The 19,220-nt window shown below is 41.4% G+C and overlaps 1 protein-coding gene across 1 annotated transcript in view; it reads left to right on the forward strand.

Annotated features, from left to right (window-relative positions):
- Window positions 1-19,220, forward strand: part of Enpp6 (ectonucleotide pyrophosphatase/phosphodiesterase 6) — a 97,154-nt gene that overhangs the window by 46,228 nt on the left and 31,706 nt on the right. The gene's annotated exons all lie outside the window — the stretch shown is intronic.

Genomic DNA, 19,220 nt, shown 5'->3' on the forward strand with positions numbered 1-19,220 from the left:
AATTTCTTATTCCATTTATTAACTGGATTAATGGTATAGCCATAGAAGCCAGTGGTACTGCAAGGTGGGAAGAAATTCAAAGAGGGACCAGTCATCATATTCCAAAGCACTTTCTGTTGTCTTACAGTGCATTATTTTTCTTCCATTGGATAGACTTTTAATTTATCTATCACTGAACATGTGACGAATCTCAAAGGCAATTTCCCTATACTATATCTCATTGTTCCCCCCAGAACAGCTCCTTATACATAAGAAGAGCCCATCACTTCTTTTGAGGCACAGTACAGCAGTAAATATGACATGGTCAAAGTGCCTTAATAATAGTTATAGAGTTAACAATGAGAAGGAAAGAAGCCAAAACAAAAAAGTTTCCTCAGTCACCTTCATGGAGATTAGCCAAATATCTGGATTGAAGTTTTTATAGAAATTGATGAAAACTTCCTTGTTTCTTAGACACTTTATAGTCCTTCAAAACTGAAAACCTAAGTGAAGTCTTTCTGAGCACAGGCTGGCCGTGCCAGGCTGCCAGGGACAAGTGTCCTCATTCCTGCCAATAAAGGGCCAAGGGAGTCCTGTCACTGTTTTCCATTCTCTCTCCCTCTAGTGCCCTCCAGCCTCAGACAATGGCATAACAAGTGCTCATCTGTCCCTACAAGATTAAGCAAAGTTTCAGGCATGTCTCTAAACACACCTGGATTTTATTTTCCTTCTTCCATCTTCTGTTTCCTTTTCCACTCCCGATGCGACATTGTACAGACTTCGCCGTGACGCCTGGACAATCTTCATTGCACCCGTGAGTTGTGTTATGACACTTTGAGTCTCACCATTAAGCCAATATTTAGAAATGCAGCTTAGAAATGGCAGCAGTTCAAGTCTTCCTGTCAGGTAGATAAAGCAACAGGGTGAAAAACCGAGCAATGGGGAAGAGTTGGCTCTCCCTCAGCCCGAGTCTTGACGCATTTGATGTGTGTCAACAAAGCCTTCAGAGCCCCGCCCACTGGTGCCGTTGAGCTGCACAGAGGATACGATGCTCAGCAAAGAGTTCCAGGATGAAATAAGCCAGGAATGGTGCAACTGGAACCCACTGGTCCTCTGAGAGGGCTAAGCGCTAATTGCATATTGATCATGAACTTTACTTTTCTATGTCAAGGAAGTTCTATGTTTGAAGGATAAAAAGAGTCTCCAGTTGATATTGAAGAACAACCCAAAGCTACATGGGTATCCCAAGGAAGAAGTCTGGGAATTGGCGTGGGTGTTAAAATGCTATAGAGAAAGGACATTCTTCACACCAGTCCTACTTTAAAATGGCAGCCATAGATTTTAAGTTCATTCTCCAATTGCCTTTTAAGGGGTTAGCAGTCCAGTTCTATGCCTTTTGCTATGGACTTTGTTACATTAATTCTCCACAGTCTGCCACCAAGAACGGTGGGACACCAACATTCATTTGTCCCACGATGATGTTGGACGTGCCTTGGCTCAGGGTCATTGCCTCTTCCTGTTCTGTGCAGGTGCTCAGACCAATAAGCTATATTCTATGTAGGAAAATATGCGTGGTTACTTGCCATCTCCACCTCCCTCCACCCTCCAGACAAGGCCTGTATGTGGCTATCGACTCAGCTTCTAGCCAGTTTGGGCAGTTACAAGCACAGTGATTTCATTTGGATTTGCACGAGGAACACACTTGACGTTCATCAAGAGGTATGGACCATCTACGGTACCTTCCTTTGCCCCACCATGGGAAGACCTCAACGAACATCTGTCAACTTGATCCTAGATGCTTGGGCACAGGGAAAATTAGAAGGCCAGCATCCACTGCAAAGCATGTGAGCCAACATTATAGCTCCGTCACTGCTTCTGTGCGCATGACTCCAAACCGCTGGGTGGAAACTGCAACAATTTTCCAGCAAGATGTTTGACGATGCAAATGAAACAATCTGGATAGCTACTAAATTTCCCAATACTGTCACCAGCTTGGCATTAGTCTCTGAGGTGTGTGTAATTTTAGAACTGGAAGAGACCTTGGTACATAGTTTGTCGGCTCCAATACTTGTTAAGCATCAGCTTCTTTTGGAAACTGATTATAACTAAAATGTTGAGGATTGAGGGTATAAATAGGTGTCAAAGAGCTCGTTTAATATGTGTCAGGCTCTAGGTTTAACCTCTATAGCCCACCCCCCAAAAATAAGAAAGGAAGGAGGAAAGGAAGGAACGAAGGGAGGAATAAAGGAATGAAGGAAGAAAAAAGGCAGACTGACTTCTTTTAAGAAAAAAAAAAAAAAAGTATCCAGGCCTGGTGAGATGATTCTAGCCTGGTGACCTGAGTTCATGTAAAGATGAGAAGATAGAATCAATTTTACAAAGTTGCTTTCGACCTCCATATTTATTCTCTACCTGTCTCTGTCTCTGACTCTGTCTCTCTGTCTCTTGCTCTCACATGTACACACACACACACACACAAATTTCTAAAGAAAATATATCCAAACATAATGCATTTATAATTTTCTCATCATGTAGTACACAAGAATGTTGTAGAATTGTAAGTACTTTTTGATGCAGAAACTATCCATACCTGTGATATAAAATCGAGTTTATGTTTATATGATTTAGACATGGCAAGAACTCATCAACCTATCAGATGAAACCGAATCTCTGTCACCAGTGATGTCTTGCAAGGGCAGCCTTGGGTCAAAATTCTGCAAGTTTCTAGGCAGGCATCACTTTGCATCTTTTCCTTTGACAGAAACTTTGCAAACTCCCCAGCACTGATGTTGTTGGTTTGTGTCAGGAAAAAAATGATTACAGAGTTCCCACTTTAGGTATGAGATTGTCTCAACAAATGATCTTCCAGAGCTCTCTGTAGGACCCCCCCCCCCCCAAGCATCGGCCATTTCTAATGTTGATCACAGAAGCCATTCTCCAACTTGGAGATATGGCCAAGAGCTTATAATTTTTCAGCTGCATCTTTTATGTTCAACAGAAGTCTCTCTCTCTCTCTCTTTTTTTTTTTTTTTTTTTTTGAGACAAGGTTTCTCTGTGTAGCCTTGGCTGTCCTGAACTCACTCTGTAGACCAGGCTGGCCTCAAACTCAGAGCAATCCACCTGCCTCTGCCTCCCAAGTGCTGGGATGAGAGGCATGCGCCACCACGCCCAGCCTCAACAGAAAGTCTTAAAGAGCATTCTGGGGGTGAACTTCTATTAATTACAGACCATGGTGAAACCCTTCCTTTACAAAGCATCTTTAAGGGGTGGCACTTGTGGCCATGAGATCTCCCAGAAGACATCCTTGAGCTAAAATAGACACACAGATCTTCACCCATCACCTCCTGCTGTGAACTTACTATCCAGAAAAGGAGAGAGATAGTTCTTTAATACCCAAATATATATATGGGCACAATGTAACAATGACAAGGACATCATACAATGATGAGTATATTGTACATCTAGTAAGGGATAAGACTTAATTTGAGAGAGTTAACAAAGAGTCCCTAGAAAAAGTGAGCTCACAGGTGACAAGACAACTAAGATGAAGGAATCAAGGTGCTAGCAAGAAGAGGCAGCCATATTTAAGGAAGAGCCCCCCCTTAAGGTGTATTTCAAGAGACTGAAAGTGGGGAGGGTGAGTGTGGCATAGTTGACACAATGAGAAACCTAGGCTCTGAACATCATCCCACATCCCAGGAGGACTACTCCAGCATCAAGGTGCAGAATGGAACAGAGACATTAGTACACGGCTAAGCAGAGATGGGGAAAACGCCAAGTTACTGTAAGACTCAGAGAAGAGATGGTCATAGCTTGGACTATAGACCTGGTATTGAGGCATTGCGGCTTGGGAGACATATTAACGATTAAGACATCATATTGGATTGGATTTGTGAACTATCTGGAATGCGGTTAGACTCTGACCCTGGTCTAAAGAATTTCTTTTCCTGATCCAAAGCTAACTCTGACTTTATCCTATTAATCAAAGCCTTCCTTGTCACCTTGGCTTCCTGCTAATCACTTTTTATCCCCAGTTGGTCACTTTCCATCAAGCTTCTGGACTCAAGTGTAGGAGACGAGCTGCTTCTCATCTAGTTTGTGGTCCCTGGCTTGCTCTCACCTAGTCCACAAGGCCAGTCTTTCACGGCACAGCCCGCCTCCTTCCTCCTGACATCAGAAGAAACCTACAGCAATAGTTCTCCTGGCCTTCTGGGACCAGGCCAACCCTGGGGAAAGGGTCTTGGAGATCAAAGGCCAAGCTTCCTGCCAAAGACTTGTTCCCACAGGCTCCCATACCTCAGATGTATTTTCCTGGAAAAGGTTGCGTGTTCTATGAGAGCTAATTGGCTTAGCCACTTTAATAAGCTCTCTGGAGACACGGATTCAACAGTTGCACACCTGTCTCACATCACATAAAATGTAGCTCACAGGAGTTATTGTTACAAGACGTGTCAAAGTTGGCAAGCGGGAACTCCACTTGGAAGGTGAGACCTGTGGCTCTAGGAAGCCGGGAGAAATGTGATGTTTATGGGCTCAGCTTGGTGGTCCTTGGAGAGAGTTGCTAGGACGCAAAGCACATTGAGGAAAATGATGTGCACAATGGAAAAGTATCAGAACTAGGAGACCAGATGGTCAGCCCATAGAAAAATGTAGGGATATTCACTTTTATCTGGGATTTTTTCATAGCTATGAAAGAATAGAATTTGATGAACGCCTGCTGAGTATTGCTTTGAAATTGTTCATTCCACGAGGATGTCATGTCTACATGGATGTATTGCCCACACTGTAGACATCATGGATTTGCATATTTGTTTTGAGCAATGAAGCCTTGTGAAAAAAATATAGTAGACAAGAAATGCCTTAAAATATTTAGCACAAAGTTGCACAAAAATAGTGGTGGCTCCTTTTAACTCTTTGGTGGTTTTTCTTTTTTTTATTAGAACACTTAGTAGGTCATTAGAAATAGCATGAGGTGGGATGACTCAGCAAGAATGTAAACTCTTAAAAGGAACAAGAGTAGGTCCTGGTGAATGTATATTAATTAAAGGCAATTCCCTTCCAAATTCATCAATAATGATGAGTAAAGAAGACAGAGTAAAAAAGGTTGTCATGAAAACTTCCAGACCATGCCTTGGCTATGACCTTCCCTGAAGACCCCTGAGACAAAGGTCCAAAAATCCATGGTCACCTCTGTCATACTGGGGTGACCTGTAAAGACCTCAGAGGATCAAATTTTGTGTTCTTCAAGTAACCATGAAACAGGCATGGAGGTAGCAGCCTGGAAGTTGAGAAATACTCGCCCACACTGACAGATCAGAGTGAGCCTGTGGCATATCCAGAAGCCAGTCCACAGACTCTTGCCGTGAGAGTTATCCACACAACACCCCCTTCCAGTCTGCTGATTCCTATCAGGCAAGACCAAAGCAAACGAAACAAAGCACCCACACAAATCCACCTAGCAGTAATTAACTCTGCTCTCTCCAAAAACGATTCAATTGACACCATGTTCCATTACACGGCCAGTCTTTCCTCGAGGCCTTTGTTAGTCATTTATTCATTCGTGGCTTTTAGCATCCCCAATAAGGTATAATGTTTTTCCTTCCAAGACTTCACCCAGGAAAGACCATGGTGGACTTGACCAAGAAGGGAGATCTACTCGCCCCAGACTTGGTCTAGTTGGCTGCTTATCTAGTCCGTTCTCTGAGGCATGTGGACATATATTCCATCCAAATTGATGGTGTCTTCAGGACATGCTTTCAGTCTGTCTCTCAACTGAGATAGGCTTTCTTGCTCCACTGCCTGGATCTCTGCCCCTGAACAGACAGTGAGTGATAATGTCCCATTGGCCCTGCTGTGACTGTTCCTACTCTCCCGGCTTTGCTTACAGAACTTGGGTGTGAATGACCCAAAGGTGGATTGTCAGTTGGAAGCCATTTCTCATCCCCATCTCCCAACACTAAGTCATGGTTTGCTGTTTTCGGCACATTACACTTTGATGGGATGGTGCTACTGTGACCTCCTGTGATAATTCAGATGTTTTCAAGCTGACATTTCATAGACCACTAACTATATAATATTTTATATAACCCCTAGTATTTGGTATTAAAATTGTTCTCATTAAAATATGCCTTTTGCTTACTTCACGTAAGAAAGAATACCTCTCACACAGAATCTCACTAAGGTACATTGTGCTATCTTAACAATACATAAAAACATCCAGCACCAGACAGATGCACAGCTCAAATATTTTTTAAATTTTGTGCATACAATACAAAATCATTTTATTATAAAGGTTTTTATTAGTGCAAGGAACAAAGATGCTTTTAAAAGTTAATTTATATATACATGGATGAAAATGACTAATCTCTAGAATGAGACAAGTACATACCTATATCTAGTGTATGTTTTTTATTTTATATGTATAAATATAATAAAATACTTGTATTTGAGAAGTAAGTTAAAAAAGCAAGGAGTTGCTAGTTCTTGCTTTTAAAGTTATTAAGAAAAACTGAACTGTCAACTGAAATATTGTTTAATAATAGATCACATTTTGACATTCAAGGAATTAAATTACACTGCCACAAACTACTTCTATTTCCAAGCACTTATTTATGCGAACCACTTTCATAGCAGTCACACTAAACAAAGAGAAGAATTGACTCTGAACTTGTCTTCTTCTGAGGATTAGTCATTTCCACCCATGGATATACAAACTAACTTTTAAAGGCGTCTTTGTTCCTTGCACTAAGAAATATCTATATAATAAAATGACATTTTCTTCATACTTAAAAAATTGTTAGAATTTGGGGTCCTACTTGGCACAAAGACAGGCTAAGTAGTTTGAATTTTTTTCTCTAGGCATAACTAGAACAACGAGTGGACAGTTGACATGTCTCTGCTTGTGTAATAGATTGGACACACGCCCACACCTGGAGAGGGAGGTGTATTTGGCAATCATGCAAATCTCTACAGCAGTCAAGTACTGACCTCAGATGTAGCAGCTGGGAGGCGATGAAACTTCACCTTTGCAAAGCTCATAGGACAGGAAACACACAGACATTGGAGTTCAGCCTCCACTAAGAGGAGACAAGACCCAGTAAGCATTCTGTAATTTTAACAGGAACAGTAAGGGACACCATCTGATAAATAAGAATTAGGTAGAAGTATACAAAAGGGAAAAAGCTTCCTAAACACAAAGTTGAGTTTTCATTAATCTTTCTTCCTCATTATACTCTGGATGCATGCGCTCCAGAAGACCATGGCATGCAGAGTGTCACACGATTTCAAACATCACATAATGTTTTCATCGATAGTCTGCAACATAAAAAAAAAAAAAAAAAAAAAAAAAAAAAGGAAAACAAATCCTGACCCCCACCAAATCAGGAGGAAAAAACCAGACAGTAGGTTCAAGTCTACAACTGACCCAGATATTAGTCATGCACTTGAGAGAATAAAATGGAAACATTCACTAGTGAACTAGAATGGTTTTTGAAAAGATAATTCTAGGACTGATAGTCATCCAGGTTACATGTGGAGAGGCAAAAGGGCGTAAAGACAGAAAACAGTGTAAAGGACAAGGGATCTAGTGATGAGGTACAAGAGAGAAGAAACAAAATAGGAAAGGAGTAGTGTTTGATAGAGAACGATTAAGAAAAATTATTTAAACTAACAAGTAACACTTAACACATATTGCAGAAGGGCTATGAGTGTCACCCCAGCTACTCAGGAAACTGAGGCAGGAGGGTCACAAGCTGAAGGCCTATTTGTGCTAGAGTACAGTTTCATTTCTGTTTCTGTGATAAACTACTGTGATCAAAAGCAACATGGCGGCATGGATGGGGGAGGGACAGGGGAGGGAGAGGCATACAAGTCCAATATAGTCTGTCCATAAGAGGAAGTCAAGGGAGAAACTCAAAGCAGCAAGTCCAACCGCAGTCAAGGTCAGAGAAAGAATTCACCATGCTACCTTCTCCACTCTTCCACAGCTCAGGGCCGAGCTCCTGACATGGTGGCATCCATACTCAGGATGTGTCTTCCCCTTCCGTATGCATACCCCAAAGCCAAATCAATCAAGATAATTCCTCATTAAGACTCTTTCCGAATGATTCCGAGATGTGGTAAATTGATTTTTAAAAAATTGACCATCACAGACTACAGAGGGTAACTCTGCCAAAACAAAATAAAAATAAGGAGGCAAAGGTCATGGGAAAGCACTGGAATGCGGGAAGGCTCTGGATTCAATTCCCAGAACTAGAGAGAGAGGGGAGGGAGGGAGGGAGGGAAGGAGGGAGGGAAGGAGAGAGAGAGAGAGAGAGAGAGAGAGAGAGAGAGAGAGAAGAGAGAGAGCAAAGAGAGAGAAGAGAGAAGAGAGAAGGAAGGGAGGAAGAGAGGAAGGGAGGGGGAGGGAGGGAGAGAGGAGGGAGGGAGGAGGAGAGGGAGGGGAGGGAAAAAGAGAGCGAGCAGGCTGTGCTATGAATGATGGGAAAGAAGCAATGAACTTCAGAGCTATTGGAAAGGAAAGACAATGAAGAAAGTTTCACACTGGCCAGGAAATGTTGCTCGAAGAACCATAGGAGAGACAGCCAACATTCCAGCATAAGTACTGGAATCCAGGGAGACAGTGGGATGGCAGCCTCAAAATGATGGAAGAAAGCAATCATCAACCTAAAATCCCAAACCCACTGGAAATACTCTTCCAAAGTGAAGCTATAATAGGAACTGCTTCTAAGAGTCAAAATCTGAGAGTTTTTGGGCAGGAGAAATGGCTCAGCAGGTAAGAGGGTGTTTGCCGCCAAACCTGATGACCCGAGTTCAATCCCTGGAACCCATATAGTGAAAGAAAACTAACTCCTGTCCTCTGACCTCTACACACACACAATACAACTCTCTCTCTCTCCCTCCCTCCCTCGCTCTCTCTTTCTCTCCCTCTCTCCCTCTCTCCCTCGCTCTCTCTTTCTCTCCCTCGCCCCCAACACGCAATGATACTGCCAGCATGTCTAAAGGACAGAAATCTTAAATCCCTCAAATTGGAAGAAGGTGCTATCTGATGGAAGCAAAGCAATGTTGGAAACAATAAAGAACAGCAGAAAGTATGTAGGTAAACACAATATTATTATAGTCTTTTTATTAAAAATCTGAGGAGAGTTAAAATACATGGAAACAGAAAGTGCAGCTTTTAATTTTAAAAACTAACCTATCTTTACATCAACTGGGAAGTTAAAGAAATAAAAAGTTACAGCAAATGTTAATAGGCCAATATTATATTTCCTTATATTCTTAAGGCCACTTTGCAAACAATATCTAAATAGTAAGCTAATAGAAAAAGAATGGCACAATAATAGTACTTACTAATTCAATAGAAATCAAGAAAATAAAGGCAAACCATCAATGGGTGATGGGTGCAAGACAGTCAAATGCCAAATGGTTGGCCTAAAACAATATTAGAGAATATATTAAATATAACAATTTTACTAAGAATTTATTAAATATTTTAATTCATTTGAATTATTGCACTATATTTAATTTGAAAGTAGGTAAACCTAGAGTTCAATGATAGGACAGAATTCACACTTGAGAAAAGTGGTATTGGAAAGGTATGTGAGAAAGTGCCTGTGTAAGGTGATAGCATTCTGTGCCCTTATGTGAGACCTGGTTACACTGACCATCCACTTGGTAATCTGTACAGTCAGAATTTGTCTCATCTTTGAGTTTATATTAAACTTTTTATTTTGTTTGCTTTGTTTTTTTTAACTAATTTTTAAGTTTTCGTACATATATATTACATATTAAGCAAACTCCCCCGTACGCTTTACCTCCATTTTCTCACCCCTCACTCTCTTATTAGTCCACTTTGTCACTGTAGATAATTTTATTTCTCCTTTTGAGTCAAATATACATACACACAGGGTTTGTCTAGGAGCTTGACCAAGTCTTGTTTATCTCTTCAAAGAACCAACTTTTCATTTTGTTCATTCTTGTTTGTTGTTTCTAATTCTGTTCATTTCTGCCAGTTATTAACTTTTTTACCTTTTACTTTTGGTTTTGGCTTGGGGTGTGTGTGTGTGTGTGTGTGTGTGTGTGTGTTTCTAAAGCCTATAATGTGTCATTATGTTATTTATTTGAAGTTTTTATGAGTTTTAAAGCATGGGCACCTGAAGCTGTAAACTGCAGCCCCCGTAGGACTGTTCTCACTGTATCCCACAGGTTCTGATATGCTTTTTCCATTTTCATTCTATTCTAGGGTTCAAAATTTTTTTCCTTCTTGTTTTTTTCCCAACAAACAATTTGTCATTCAACAGAGTGTTGTTTGATCTCCATGGATTCATGTACTTTCTATAATTTCTCTTGCTGATGATTTAGAGACTTACTCTATTGTGGTCAGGTAGAAAAAACAAGTTATTTCAGTTCTCCTGTATTTTTAGTGCTTGCTTTGTGTTCTGGTACATCATTTATTTTAAAGAAATTACCATCAACTGCTGAGACGAATGTATTCTGCAGTATTTGGGTGGAATGTTCTGTAGGCGTCTACTAGGTTCACTCAATCTATGACATCACTTAACCCCAATGTTTCTCTATTTTAGTTTGGGTGACTTACACAGAAGTAAGAGCGTTATTAAAACCACCCACTGTTATTGTGTTAGGTCAACCTGTGAGTTCATACCTAGAAGCATTTGCTTCAGGAAACTAAGTGCATCCGTATTTGGCATATGTTTAGAGATGTAATGTCCTCTTGCTCTCTTGTTCTCTTAATAAGTATGAAATGACCTTTGTTAAGTCTTTTGACTATTTTTGGTTTGAAGTCTATTTTGTCAGATACTAAAGCAGCAACGCCTGTGGGAGGTCTCCATTTGCTTGAAATAGATTTTCCCCCATTATTTCACTTTAAGGCAGAACTTTGCTTTGATAGTAAGGCAGGTTTCTTAAAGGCAACATATTTATGAGTCCCTTTTCTTCTATCCAGTCTATTAGTCTGTGTTCTTGATTGGAGAACTGATATTAATATCCAGAGTTACTACTGACCATGTTACTAATATTTGTCATTTTTTGGTTTGGTGAGTTTATATGTTTTCATATACCTCATTTGCTTAACTAATTCCCTAACATGCTTTATCTTTTTCTGTAGCTTGATGGCTACATTTACCTTTCTCCTCGGTCTGAAGGATTCTTGCTAATGTCTTCTCTGGCCAGCTTAGCGGTCATGAATTCTTTAGCTTCTTTCTAGTCATGGAAAGTTTTTAGTTTCCCTTCATAGGCTTATTTTTTTTTTTTTTTTTATCTATTGTATTTGGTTCTTATATCTATCACCCTTCTACACCCCAATCCTTTCTAACACCCCAAAACAAAGTAGGAAAGACAGAAGGTTAGTGGGGAGAGGACACACTGAGATCTTCTTAGACTATTTCATTCTGAGTAAGGGCGTTGAGTTCCTTGGGGCCAGTCCAGTCCTCATCTTGTCAGGATAGCCTCAACTACTTCTTTTCTCTTTTTTCTCAACCACTTGACAAAGAAACAGCAGCAGCAGCAGCAGCAGCAGCAGGAACAGGCAGGCCTCCTGCTTTTGGACTCTGGTCTTCTTATACCTTCTAGAGTCCCCAGAATTAAACTGCCTTCGGCTGGCAGAATCACCTCCCTGCCCGAGCACGCATGTGGCCAATAATCTCATGCTGTGGACAAACTGAAGCAGCCCCATCTCCCACACCTGGGATTTAAACAAAAACATGTTTACATAACATAACTGTTTATTTATACACACACACACACACACACACACACACACACACACACACACACACACAGGATTTCTCTGTGTAGCCTTGGCTGTCCTGGAATTCACTCTGTATGCCAGGCTGGACTCCAACTCACAGAGATCCGCCTGCCTCTATCTCCTGAGCGCTGGGATTAAAGGTGTGAACCACCACCCAGCTCATAACTGGGGTTTTAAAGACACCAAAATTCTTATTATACGTCTTTAATTATGACAAATAGCTTTACTGGCTTGGCACTGGTTGCCTTTTAGAACGTAAAACATTGTTCTAAGCTTTTCTGGCTTTTAAGGTTTCTGATGCAGAATCAGGTATTATTCTGGTGGGTCTGACTACATATGTGACTTGGGTGTTTCTTTCTTGCAGTATTCAATATAGTTTCTTTGTTCAGTACATTTTATGTTTTCACTATGTGACATGGCATTTTCTCTGGTCTTAAGTATGTGCTGTCCTTAATGCGTCTTGTAGTTCCTTAGATTTGGAAAATGTTATGTTATGATGGTATTGCAAATGTTTTATATCTCTTTTGCATAAGAACATTTTCCTCCTTCTCTTCTTGTGATTCACAGATTTGCTTTTCTCATGGTGTTCCATATATCTCCTGTATGTTTAAAGCATGTTTTTTAAATTAATTTTTTGTTATTGAAAGGTTATTAAGAAGGTTCTACTATCTCTCTCCCTTACCCACAAGCCCTGGTATTCTGTCTTCCTCTTGATCAATTCTATTCTGAAGCTTTCTACTAAACTTACATTTACTTATGAAAATTTTAAAATTTCTACCAATTCAGTTTGGTTGTTCTGTGTTTCTCTCTTAATTGAATTCCATTTCCATATTTTATATCAACTTACTTTTTTAGATGTTTGCATACTTTTCAAGAATCATTCAGGAGTTCATTGATGGTCCCTTTCACTTCTTTGAAAATGTTTCTGAATTAGAGTCAAATCAAAAGAGGTGGGAGATGAGGCACTTTGGGTTAAATATAGACAGAAGAGCCCGGCATGGTGGCGCTCATCTTTAATCCCAGCACTTGGGAGGCAGAGGCAGGCAGATCAGCCTGTGAGTTTGAGGTCAGCCTGGTTCAGGACAGCCAAGGCTACACAGAGAAACCCTGTCTCAAAAAACCAAAACAAAAAAGCCAAAAAACCAAACCAAACAACAACAAAAGAATATATATATATACAGACAGAGAGAGGAGAGAGAGCGAGAGGAGAGAGAGAGAGGAGAGAGGAGAGAGAGAGAGAGAGGGAGGAGAGAGAGCGAGAGAGGAGGGAGAGAGAGGAGGGGAGGGGAGGTGAGAGGAGGAGGAGGGAGGAGAGAGGAGAGGAGGAGGAGAAGAGAGAGAGAGAGAGAGAGAGAAGTGTAAGAATTGCTACTGGATGACATATTACAGTCACAATCTCAGGATGCAGCGACAGAGAGGCCTCTACAAACCAAGCCAGTCCATGGTCTTTGAAGGAAGAAAATGAAAAGGAAAAAAATAAAGAGGGCAGAGAGAAGGGGAGGGAGGGAAAGGGAGGGGAATCTTGTTATATTGAAGTTGGAAGGAGCGAGATCTTGCGGGGATATAGCCTACAAATGCTGTCGGGCCTAGTTGCTGGCATCAGCCTTTGAGGCAACTGCCACTCCTCCCCTGAACCTCCAGAAGTCTTTCTCATTCTCAGAAGTTCTTTTGGGATGGATGGGCCTGTTCTTGCCCCCCGAGTCTTCCTTTGGGAGAAAAGTTACAGGTGGCCGTCCAGTTCATGGGCAGTGCTTCAGTAACAGGGTCTTAGGTGCTGGTCATGCCTCTAGTTATTCCTTCAGAAGCTTGGTTTCCAATGCCGGCCACTTCCTGTGGCTGAGATGATGCTTGGAGCTTGTGTGAGTTTCCGCACAGATTCTGACTGGGACCAGATTCCAGCTCACTGCGTCCAGCAGCTCTGATTCGGTTTCTTTCTACCGCCTAGCAGCATACTGCTGCTCGATAGGTTGCAGTTTTCTTTTTTTGTTGTTGTTTTTTCGAAACACGGTTTCTCTGTGTAGCTTGGCTGTCCTGGACTCACTTTGTAGACCAGGCTAGCCTCAAACCCACAGTCATCTGCCTGCCTCTGCCTCCCAAGTGCTGGGATTGAAGGCGTGCGCCACTACTGCCCGGCTGGGCTTTCTAAGAACGAGACTCACAATGGATCTCTGGCTGCAGAGCCACAGATACAGTAGAATCCTGTTGAAAATGGCACCACTGCTGAGCGCTAAGCACCAAGTGCCAAGTGCCCAGCATCGATAAGAGGGTTTTCAAAAATGGCATCTGCCAGTGTCACTGCTGTGCTAGATCCACGCTCGTATTCAGGCCTTTAACATGTCAGTTCCTGAAAGCGCAAATACCGTTTGTAGCCTTTCTGGTTCCTGCTAGAGGTGTGGGCTCTCTGTAAGCTCCCCAAAGAAAGCCAACAACTCTCAAAAAGACTCTGAAGTCTAAACCCTCTCTTTCTTTGCAAAATTCCTCATTTTACTTTGTTATTTCAGCCAGAAATATTTGCATGTCATCACCTCTATTGATAGCTGCTATTGGCCTGTCATTACGCCCCCCTGCCCCCCCCATCTCCACCCCCCCCCTGCCCCCATCTCCACTAATCCCAAGCTAGTGGGACTACAGCAGGACACATGGGGCTGGGGCTGCTGTGGCGGAGGGAGGGGCAGAGCCTACACGAAGCTTTCACAGACTTTCCTCCTGTCTCAATCACACACACTAAAATGGAAAATGGCTAATTTTGAAAAGAAATAACAAATCCAAATGTTGATAAGAGTGGGATAATGGCATCCCAGGAAGTGCAGATGGGAGCAGAGCCATATGACAACTTTTCAGTGTGTGTATAGCCCAATCCTAACAGTCCTGTCCATGACATATCCCAACAGGAACGCACCCCTAAGTGAACCAGAGAGCATATGTGAAAATATTTACGTCTGCATAATCCATACCATTTAAAAACTGGCAACAAACCAGTGTCCAGCAGCTGTTGAGTGGATAAATAGGGCAGTCACATAATGGAACTTTTGTGTTTTAATTGGTATATTAGGAGGAAGTCGCAAAGCTATCGCTCAAACATCAGCTCTTGGTTTCTTAGGATGAACGCAACAGGCACTTGTTTTTACAAAAGTAAGATCAATTTGAATGAGCCATAATGAAAATATTTAGGTTCTCTAAATCCCCTTTATATCACCAATTAGGAAGTGTCTGTTATAAATAATAGAGAACAGGCAAGAGTGGATAACAAAGGGGTTTGTTTGGACAACGTGAGAAGTATGGCATGCAATTCAGATATGTATCGATGTCCTTTTCAAAGCGCATACCCTGGGTCTCTCTGCATGGCTTTAATATATTGATTCTGGAATCTTCCCTCATTCTTTCCAAGAGGGCTGCCTTGAGTCCAGGATCCTATCCGCACAATGTACATTCTATGCCAGGAAGGAGGGGCGGAGCCCGTGATACCTCTATCTTTCCTAAGGAGGCAAAGCTCCCTACCTCAGGTTCTCAGTAGACCTCGGTGTCAGGACTGGGTCACATGACCATCCCCACCAAAAGGAGCAGCAGCAGACCTGAGAGCCTTCCTCTTAGAGTAAGAGGCTGCGGGGGCGGGAGGGGGGGAGAGGGGGGGGGGGGGGGGCTTGGGAGCAGGGCAGCTCCAGGTTTGAACCACTCCTAAAACGGTTTATCAAGGCAGCTGCAAAAATGTGTTCTTTCTGACATTGTATTATGTTTATTTCCCCGTCTTTTGTTAGACATGAACGTGCTTTTAGGCTTTACAATGTTATCTTCTAACAATACGTTCCTAGAAGTGCCTTGTCAAGCAGAGCAGGACTACAATAAAAACTGCCAGCACATTGCTTTACAACCTTTCTCCCAGCGGATGAAAGTGACTGAAGACTCCACTCCAAGTTGTTTGTGACATATGGTGTCCGTTCCCATGCTTTTAGCTACTTGTCAGCTGCTATAAGAAAATGCTAATTGGAGGATTCAGGAAATAAACGATTGTTGACTTTTAATATATACAACATTTGTGAGCTAAACAGCTCCTGAGGGCCTTCTTATTCTGTTCTGCTCAAGAAAGCGTTGCCCCTTTGTCTGAGTGTGTTCACACTGCCTGATTCCTGCCAGAGAGTCACTTGGAAGCCATCTTGATTACCAAATGGATTGTTGAAGTATCCTCGGCACTCGTAATCAAGTGACTTAGATGCCAAGGCGTAAGAGTAGTTATTTGAAAGATTCAGATAGGCGGGAGAAAAGCTATGACACACTTCCTTTAAATGAAAAGGGTACTCTGACCATAGCCACACAAGTTTTACTCTAGGATGTTGTTATGATTCTTCTATTTTATTAATGTTTTTAATCCCTTACCATGACTAATTTACAGATTAAACTTCATAGGAATATCTATCTATCTATCTATCTATCTATCTATCTATCTATCTATCTACCATCTATTTAATCTATCTTCAGTACAACTGAAGACAGATTGTGTCTTGAGGAATGTGGTGTTAGACAATCTAGTCATTGTGTGAACACCATGGAATGTGCTAACACGAACTAAGGTGGCTACAATGTCACTAGACATGTAGCATGGTATATGTGGCCCGCTGTTGACTGATATGGTTCATGAGTTTACACCAGGGTTCCTATGGTCTCTGTGGTTTCTAGTATCCACGGTGGTATGCAATCATCAGTGGGTAAGAGGGTGCTATTATAAGCATTGTTCTAACACAGGCCATGACCCAGAGAGGATAGTAATGTAAACTTGTGGATTGCTAATCAACTTTAAAAGTAGAGTAGACTAGAATAAAATAAATATTAGTATGCATTTGCTCACAATTTGGTGACACTTTTGTTTCTACTGTGAACGTACCTGCTACTGTAGTATGCTAGAGACTAAAAATGTTTTTATAAGTGTACATGCGTGTGATAGACATGAGTGGGTGCATGCTCACACATGTGTGCATGTCTGTATCTGGAGACTGACCTCAGGAGTCTTCTTCAATTGCTTTCTACTTTATTCTTTGAGGCAGGGTCTCTCAGTTGGGCCCACATCTCACCAATATGGTTAGTCAAGCTGGCCAGCTTGACCCAGGGCTCCCTGGTCTCCACTTCTGATGATTGGAATTAAAAGGCAGGCTGCCATGGCAATCTGGCAGTTATGTAGGTGCTAAGGATGTGAACGCAGACCTTCATCCTTGTGTAGCCAGCACTCGCTGATCCATCTCTCAGCCCTGCAAAAAGCTTTTTAAAAGACTGTCATACAGAAACTCCTGGGCACACCTCCTGATGTCTAAATGTGTTTACTTCTATTTTCTATTCGATGAAAAGCATGTTAAGAGCAATAAACTAGAGCAGCGAGGGAAACATTGTTTGATTTTCTCCCGGCCTAAGTGAAAATGTGTCCCTTGGAGTTGTGAAGTATGGAATTTTCACTGCTGTTAATAACTGGCCTGTCAATGAAATTTTTGTTTCCTCTGGGCATCAATTTACATAACATGTTCCTTTCAAATTTGTAAGTGGCTAGGTTTATTTTTAGTTCACATTATTATGTTTAAATTCCTAATGTTATTACCTGTGGTCAGATTGTATGCATCATGCTTGGAACTTTTCTGCTTTTTGGGAACTACTGAGATATTAGTTCCGGGGTGAGAATATGCTCAGTTTGCCTAGCAGTTGTGTTTTTAAAAAGTCACATCCTATAAAAATTTCAAATCTACTGAATTCATCCCATTGATACCAACATCTAAATTCTCCATATATCTCTAAGTATTCATTCTATCTGTCTGTCTGTCTGTCTGTCTGTCTAAGTCTTTGATATAGGGCCTCGTGTAACTCAAGGTAGCTACAAGCCCTGTATAGCCAATAGACAAGTCTGCATGTAACTCCTGATCCTCCTGCCTCAGCCTTCCAAGTACTAGGATTGCAGACAGGAGTCATCATGGCCAACTATTCATTGTACCTTGAACCATTTTCCATTAAGGTCAAAGTCTTGTACTTACATTACCAAGGTTCCTTTGTGCATGCATGTAGATGACATATAAGCAATAATCTCTACACATAAATGTCTATGTGAAGTCATGGCTCCTTCTGGTTTTTCATACTTTTCGTGTTAGTTTTAAAACTAAAATGCTTGGTTTTGTCCCTTTTTGACCCTGTTGCTTTTTGAATCTGCCTCCTGGCACCCCTTTCTTACTTTGATGCATTTTGATATTTGGTTAAAAACTGACACGTTTTCATGCAACGCCCCTTTTGCATCTCCATTATCTTCTATGCTAATGAGGCAGTCTTCCCAGGAGTCCGCTGCTCTGCTATCTTTTGCATCAACAGGAGCCACCTGGCAGATGTACTCAAAAGTGCCTGCCAATCTGTCTCCTGGCAGACTCCTTCCTCCCCCACATTCTGTGTCTCCCACTTTTACTCACTTTCACTTGGAAGTCATTTTCCCCAGGCGCCGGATTCCCCTGGCCTGGCATTTCATGGTTATAATAGTTTAGAAGTTCTCTGAACTTGAGCACACATTGCTCTCTTTGCTTTGATACCACACCCTACCCCAACCCCTACCTCCACCCCCTGTAGCCTCGGCTGTGTCTCTAACAGTTGGGTTGGTTGTAGGGATGCACACAAGACTTTCAGGAGGTAAAATACTGCTCCTCACTGAGTTCCCACCCCGTGTAGGTAGTGGGGGCCTCATGTCAGACTTCAGATGGCACACCCTCTCCTCTTTCCCATAGGCATAGACTCTGGACTGCTCTGAGGAGGAGACTCTGACTGATTCACTTTTGTTTCCTCTGCCTGAACAGAGCCACTAGCTCACAGTAAATGCCAATAAATATTTGCTCAGCAAATGTAAACTGAGACTGGCTCACTCCTCTGCTGCTCTGTGTTCCGATATTCTGACTAAGTGGCCCTCCTCAGAACAACTACTTCTGCTTGTTTAAGAGTCTGGGGCAGACTCACAGCCAGCTTCTGACTCTTTTATAGCATTTTGGGAGAGGAAAGGCCAGCTCAAAACCCTTGCTTTAACTTGGTGAAACTGGCTTGCTGTTAGAACTCAAAAGTCCAGTTAGTCTTTATCATATGATAGTAAAATATTTGTTTTATAATTCTGATTTTATAAATATGTATTATATTATAATTCTGCTTCATATATATAATTTTAATTGAATAAGAATATTTAATTTATAATAATGGCTGCATGATACTACCGAACATTTAAATAGGCCAGGGGAACATTAGACTAGAATATGGGAGTTACGGATAATTTAGAGAGAAAAAATTAATTGAAATATTTTGGTAAACTAATTAATATATATCTTGTTTCTATTGTCCAATTTGGGGTAATTTGTATCATAGGACTCCAGTATTACATTGGAATGGCATTTAAAATACTACTCCAGTGAACAAAATTATAATTAAATATGCCGCTTACCATGAATAAATTATTGTAGTTTATGAAAAGGTATAAAATATT

This window comes from Acomys russatus, chromosome 27 (genome assembly GCF_903995435.1).
Source record: "Acomys russatus chromosome 27, mAcoRus1.1, whole genome shotgun sequence".
Classification (NCBI taxonomy): domain Eukaryota; kingdom Metazoa; phylum Chordata; class Mammalia; order Rodentia; family Muridae; genus Acomys; species Acomys russatus.